Source organism: Scomber scombrus, chromosome 10 (genome assembly GCF_963691925.1).
Source record: "Scomber scombrus chromosome 10, fScoSco1.1, whole genome shotgun sequence".
NCBI lineage: Eukaryota > Metazoa > Chordata > Actinopteri > Scombriformes > Scombridae > Scomber > Scomber scombrus.
In genome coordinates this window covers 13,961,224-13,967,905 of record NC_084979.1, presented here as the reverse complement: position 1 = coordinate 13,967,905, position 6,682 = coordinate 13,961,224, and positions in this window count along the sequence as shown.

Genomic DNA, 6,682 nt, shown 5'->3' with positions numbered 1-6,682 from the left:
GTTGCTTACTCTCCCACAGATTTTTTGTGTGCAATGTCTTGGTGTCAACTGGCTGCTAATTTGTATTGATGTGTGAAATAATGAATTAATTATTCTAGCAGAACTTTTCTTAGGTTGTTGTTTGGCACTGTTTGACTTTTGCATGACGATGCTAACATTAGCCTTTGCACAATCATTAAACATGAATAATCATCCTTTGTGTAGATCTGGAATGACTACTGGATTAGTCAAGGGACAGAAAATTAATTGACAACTATTTTTGTTTCTGCAAATTCTGCAAGTTTCTCTGATTCCAGCTTCACAAATGTAAATATGTTCTGGTTTATTTAGTCCACTGTGGTACTAAACAAACTAGCTATGGGTTTTGGACTGTTGGTCAGGACAGAAGATGACATTTTAAGGCGTGACCTTTGGCTTTGGGAAACTTTGATTGACATTTTTCACCATTTTCTGGTATTTCATAGACCAAACAACTAATCAATTGATTGAGAAATTAATCTACAGATTAATCAATAGTGAAAATAACCGTGAGTTGCAGCCCTGTATGGGTGTTAGAAAATGAGTTGGTTTGGTGGTTACATGCTGTCGCACTACAAACTCAGCTCAGAGGGTTCATATGTTGAATATTTGCTTGTGTTTTGCCCAAGATCCATTTTCATAATCAGATCCAAAGTTTCGAAAAACTTCATATGGATTTTTCCTGACACAAAATTACATTTACATTTTCACCACACAACCCTGCATATTACAAAAGCATAATTGCACATGAAATCTGAGCACCGGTTCTACATTGTATGCTTCTACTGTGCTAATTGCAAAGCTAAACATATATACAGCACCTGCTGATGGTAATGTGTTGTTTGCCAATGCTACGTAACAATTCATTAAAGAGACTGGCGGCTCCAAACTATGGATTCTTAAGGGTGAGTTCAACATAATTCATAATAATTTCAATATCCTAACCTGCTGCTGCATATGAGGTGAATTCTGCGTTCACATGCGTCCATCACTGTAGGATATTCACTGCAAGGTGCAGGTGCTTTGTTGGAGAATGGTCACATGGCTGGTGCTTGCCCCACACACAGAAAGTGCTTTTTTGATGGTTTATCCCTCCTCTGGTCTTAACAGCCCAACAGGAAAATGGTAACATGGTGACCTGTCACCTGTGTTTCAGTTCTCCTGGGAGAAAGTTTATTATTGTCACTATTGTGTATTACTGACTCTGCTGCTGAGCTGGTGTATTGGAAATGATTATGTCAGAGCCTAGATGGCAAATATATCTTTATATATACTCCTTATTCTCATTTGGGCTCTAACTAACAATGATTTTTTTTATTATTGATTAATCATTTAGTCTAAAATTAGCAAAAGAGTAGAGAGAAAAATAACCAAAGTTAAATTTTATGAAGAGCAAAGCAGAACATCTTCATGAAGAAGCTAGAACTAAGAAACTAGGACATTTTTTCTTGTTGTCAGTTGATATTCTGCCTGTTGACTTGTTCACAAACAACTGTCATTACACTGTTTTAGCACAGTGAGATGCTGTAGCATAGTTGTTGTTTTTTTTTATCTAAATGACTAGGTTATTTTTAAACTATATTTGAATAACATAAGGTGCTAGTTAATATATTCTTTTAATCCCTTACTTCAATATTTATTTTGATTAGCTTTATGCAAATCAATCGATTGTTCCTCAGATTTAATTAAATTCGTAACTTAATTTCACTGACAAGCACAACAGATATGATTTGGGGATCAAATGCCAATGTCATTGACTGACTGACCTATCAGGTTGTAGGTCAGCAGCCTCACACAGTCTCCCATCATGCAGATAACGCAGGTCTAACCCTGGCCTGTCACACTTGCTGTGGTAGCTTTATAAAGCATGCCTGTCACAGGGTAGCAACAGCACCAAAGCTAAATAAATCACATTCAGTAAATGGCTTCTACTCCTCAGCAATTTCCTCAGCTATCATCAGTCTGTGGGCCAGAACTGATAGCATGCTGTCAGTCGCCTGCTACCTTGATGTAACTTGGCTTTCCTTGCAGTGTGGTGATAGGTTAGTCTCACCTCCTTTTGTTTTAAGGAACAGGACAGCAAAGGGAAAGGTGGTGTTACGGCCAACCTGGGGCTAAGAGGTGCAACTGGGGCTGTTACACTGTGGCCTGGGGGCCACCAGGACAAGGAGCACCTTGACCTTGTGTTTGTGTAATGGCTGTGCCTGTGATAGATGGCATTGCCAGAGCATTCACCCGCCGCACCGTGGTGATGTCCACTTGCTCTGACACAGATGGATCGGCCTTTGTTTTTTCCTCTCACCTATGCTGTGTAATTAATCTTCAGTGCGAGTCCATGGAGGAGAGTGTTCCTAGACTGTGGGCTGCTGACCGATAAACTCACCAGCGGGTGGATAGAGGCAGCATTCAAGGCCCCGAGGACAAGCACCACCTAGGAGATGGCAAAAGAAGATGTTTAAATGCATGCTGCTCCGGGCCGCCTCGCTCACCTTGGTTATCAAAAGAAGAGGCGGCGAGCACAATATTTGTTCCTGCTCCGGAGTACAATTTATCTTGGATGAAAATAGCATCTCTGGGAAGATTCAGCAGTAATAGAGCCTCTCCAGCACCACCACCATCACATATTTTACACTGAGGCCTAGTTTCTCTCTACCTTGCCTCACCTGTGCCACATGTTTTATGCTCCATTTCATAAGATAATAAGGCTGTGGGTTAAAATAGCTGAAAGCAAATGAATATATCTGCGCTGCTATTTTAAATATTCTGCTTGAATATATCAGTATGAAAACCACAAATTGATAAATTAGCATAACTGATCTCTCTCTCTCTATATATATATATAAAATTTTGTTTTACACAATCCTGTACTAAATATCTGACAGACAGAAAAAAAGGACAGCTACTGGTGCATGAGCTAAATCTACAAATAAAAATTGTAATAAAGAGAGATGTCCCCAGTATATGTATATATATATATATATATATATATATATATATATATATATATATATATATATATATATATATATATATATATATATATATATAGGAATGCACAGATTTGGAATAAACCATCAATAAAAATCCAGAATGTGGAGCTCAACTGGGGAACCTGGTGTAAAACGGAGATAATGCATTTATCTGATATAATGTGTAATAGGGTTCAATCATTTAGAATAAATTCATATTGACAAATCAAGAATAGATATTAATAGTTTAAAACTTCGAACTATCGAAAATATCAATTTACACTGTGATTTGGTGCCATGAACCTTTGATTATGTTCTGTTTAAAGCAGGAATTTTTTTTAAATTAAGAATAAGCAACATGCTGCTGAAGGAGCAATTTAAACATTACTCACTGCAGAAGTTGAATGATAAATGGAATAAAAATCTCCATTTTAAAGAAGCCAACACAAGAGAAAAAATGCTTATATCTCACTAACAGCATTACTGCTAATGAAAATCTACAGTTAATACAAAACAAACTGATGACAACAATATAATACACAAGAAAAAATCAGTTTTTTGCAAATCCCTTAGATCAGTGTGTGAAGTGAAGGCTCTCACGGTTCCCTTGCATTCTTTCTGGTTTTGTACAAAAGTGAACAAAATGTGAGGTGACATCCAAGAACGGATATCTATTACTAGTAAACCAAAAGTTCAGTTCTCAGCTTAGCTCTGTATTTTTCCAAATGCCAAAAAATAAGATATCCTGTGGGATTTATAAGAATCTTATTTTAAAATACTGGAAAAATACAGAGGCCTTACTTTACAGACATGGAAAGAATTGATGAGATATTATTTGAAAATAGCCATAGAAAATAAATTGAACATAACAATGAAGTAATTCAATGAGGTATGTAAAGAATATTTTTGCAGGGCTGGTTAGAACAACAAGGGGAGGGAAGGGGGGATTCTGGTAAGTAATATGAGGTGTGAATGTTTCAATGTTTCATATTACCCTGACATGGTCCAAGGATAGTATGTACTATTTTATACATTAAAGTATTACTTTAGTAAGAGAGTGTACGCAAAACCTTATAGTAGAAGGCATGAATTTAAATAAAGTTGTTGTTTTTTTAAAACTTCAAGACACTAACAATAGTACCAGTTTCATTTGAAGGCCCGTGTTTTAGTTCTTTGGTTACCACAGAGTACTACAGCACTGTAGGATTATAAATGGAGACTCAGACCTTTATATCTGACCTGAAAACACTGTATAAGCACTAGTGGACCAGGATGCCACACTTGCCACAGCTGTCACCCCAGCTGTATTGTAAAACTACATGTAAATAAGTATTATAAAATGTAATGATGGGAAACATTTGATATCTCTATAATAATACAAACGAGTGTGGCATCTTTTGAGCATTGTGATCCAGAGTTTTGGAGGCAGTGTTTGTGCTTTTGAGTATAAAACCCTCCTCGGGGTGCAGTAGTGGGCTGCTAATCAGAGGCTGTGGTTAATCCCCTGGCTGTGGAGCTTTTCACCAGCTGAGAGGAGTGAGGCTATGGACAAACTGAAGTCCCCTTGAGATTGAGGTGTGAAGCAAATCCAGGCAAATCACTGAGCCTCGAAATGAGCCAAACAGAGACGAAATAGAACAGGTATATACTGTATTTCTTTTTTTAAAGAAAGGAAAGCCTCCATAAAGCTGTGCTTTAATACTGTGCAGTGGGACAGGTCCGTTTAATGAGGTGATGTGAAGCCTGGAAATGAATAGTGTTGTGATATCCTGCAGCACAGCAAATAGAAGCACTGGGAGCCATTGAGCTCCAGAGCCTGAGGCGCAGGACTGCAGAGCAAACAGGCAGTGTTAGTTCACTAAATGATGCAGAGTGGATGCTGGATAATCACCACACTGCCCATAAATTCTCTTTTAAAGGCACCATGTAGAATAGACTGACTAGTCCAGACTACATCACTATATTGTTCATATAATCATCTCATCAGATCAAGAAATGTAGACACAAACTACATTATAAGGTTGAGATTCAGACTTCATTTGATGAATAGACATTGACACTGTTTACTATGGCAAACAGAGCAGACACATTAAGCGGGATGCACACTGCTCACTCTGATTTATCTATGTTCATGTTGAACATTTCTCTGGAGCAGCCCCTGGGGTTATGGTGGAACAGTGCATGGTTTAGTTGAGCCCTCCTCCCTCCCTGTAAGCCCTCCACTCCGGTGGCTGGCTGCAGATTTAATGGGCTTAGCAGCTGTTGAGGAAAAACAGTGAGGGCTTGTGGCATATGCTCTGGTTAGAACAAAGAGCAGCGAGCACACCACATGAGCTACAAACTGCCTGAGCAGAACGCAGCGCTGCCACAGGAGCTTCAGTCAACCATTAAACGGTTTTACAACTCATGTTCATTCATTTTATTTGATTGACTTTTTGATAATGTGCTGTTCTGAGTTTTCTGTGCTGTTATTTGTGTTTTTGATCACTTGGTTTACAAAACTATCTTAAGAGTATTCCTCTTAAGAGTATTATTTCTAGTTTTTTACATATTTGGCTGCAGGCAGCATTTACTTGTTCTTTACTGTGCGAGGTTGCACAGTCGGTGTGTAAGCTGTTTAACTTCTGAAAAGAGAGCAGAGGATGGTGTATTTCAAGGGTTCTTTAAAGGCACTTGACAAGGCTGCCCTCTTCAGGGAGAGATGTAACCTCTCCAACACATCTGCTTTTAATGTGCCCCATGAAGCTGTTTGGATAGAAAGTGGTGCAGTGAGTCCTCTAGTGGGCATAGCAGAGATAGACATTAATGGCTCTATGTGGAAAATGTAATATATTGTTTTATCCAAAATGCAGGAACACTTTGGCCTTGGCTGACATAGGAATCAAGTAAGTGACAACATGAAGTTTTACTCTGATTCTTCTTTTTTTAGAAGCAAAAGAAAGCTGAATTTTCTTTTTTTTGTCAGACAGATGAGGAATGAACTCATTTTCATTTTTTGCCCAGAGCATTTTTTATTTGATTAGACAAAGTGCTCCACTGGTTCCTGCAAATATGACTAAATGATTGGCTGAAAACTAATTAACTCTGGCAAATATGTGATCCTCAACACTCTCAACAGACTCAATACTGTATTTGTTGAGTAGAATGAACAGTAAAGGTCCACTGCCATTATTACTCTTCTTCAACTTACTGCAAACAGTATTTCCTGATCATGTATCAACTTTACAGACTGCACATATAGCTTTTCTACACCTATATTTGGCCCACACAGTCTGGTTTCTCATGCACTACCAGCTGTTATGAACACACACAGGCTGATGTAAGTTTTATTGCAGTTTGCACAGTTGCTCTGTGCATATATGAGCTTCAACAGGGAGTATGTGTAAACAGCGATAAGGTTGTGTTTGTGCAAAGTGTGTGTGTGTGTGTGTGTGTGTGTGTGTGTGTGTGTGTGTGTGTGTGTGTGTGTGTGTGTGTGTGTGTGTGTGTGTGTGTGTGTGTGTGTGTGTGCATTTGTGTTTTTGCTGGGTTTCCTAACTGTTAGCAAACACACTGTGGTGCCATGTTCTCCCACTCACTGCTGACAGAAACAGCTCAGTGACTGTGTGGGAGTGAAGTGTGGCAGGTTTGCAAACTGTCTGTGCTCATAACAGTACAATATAAACCCTATAAATCTAAATTAAAGAAGCTGCTCC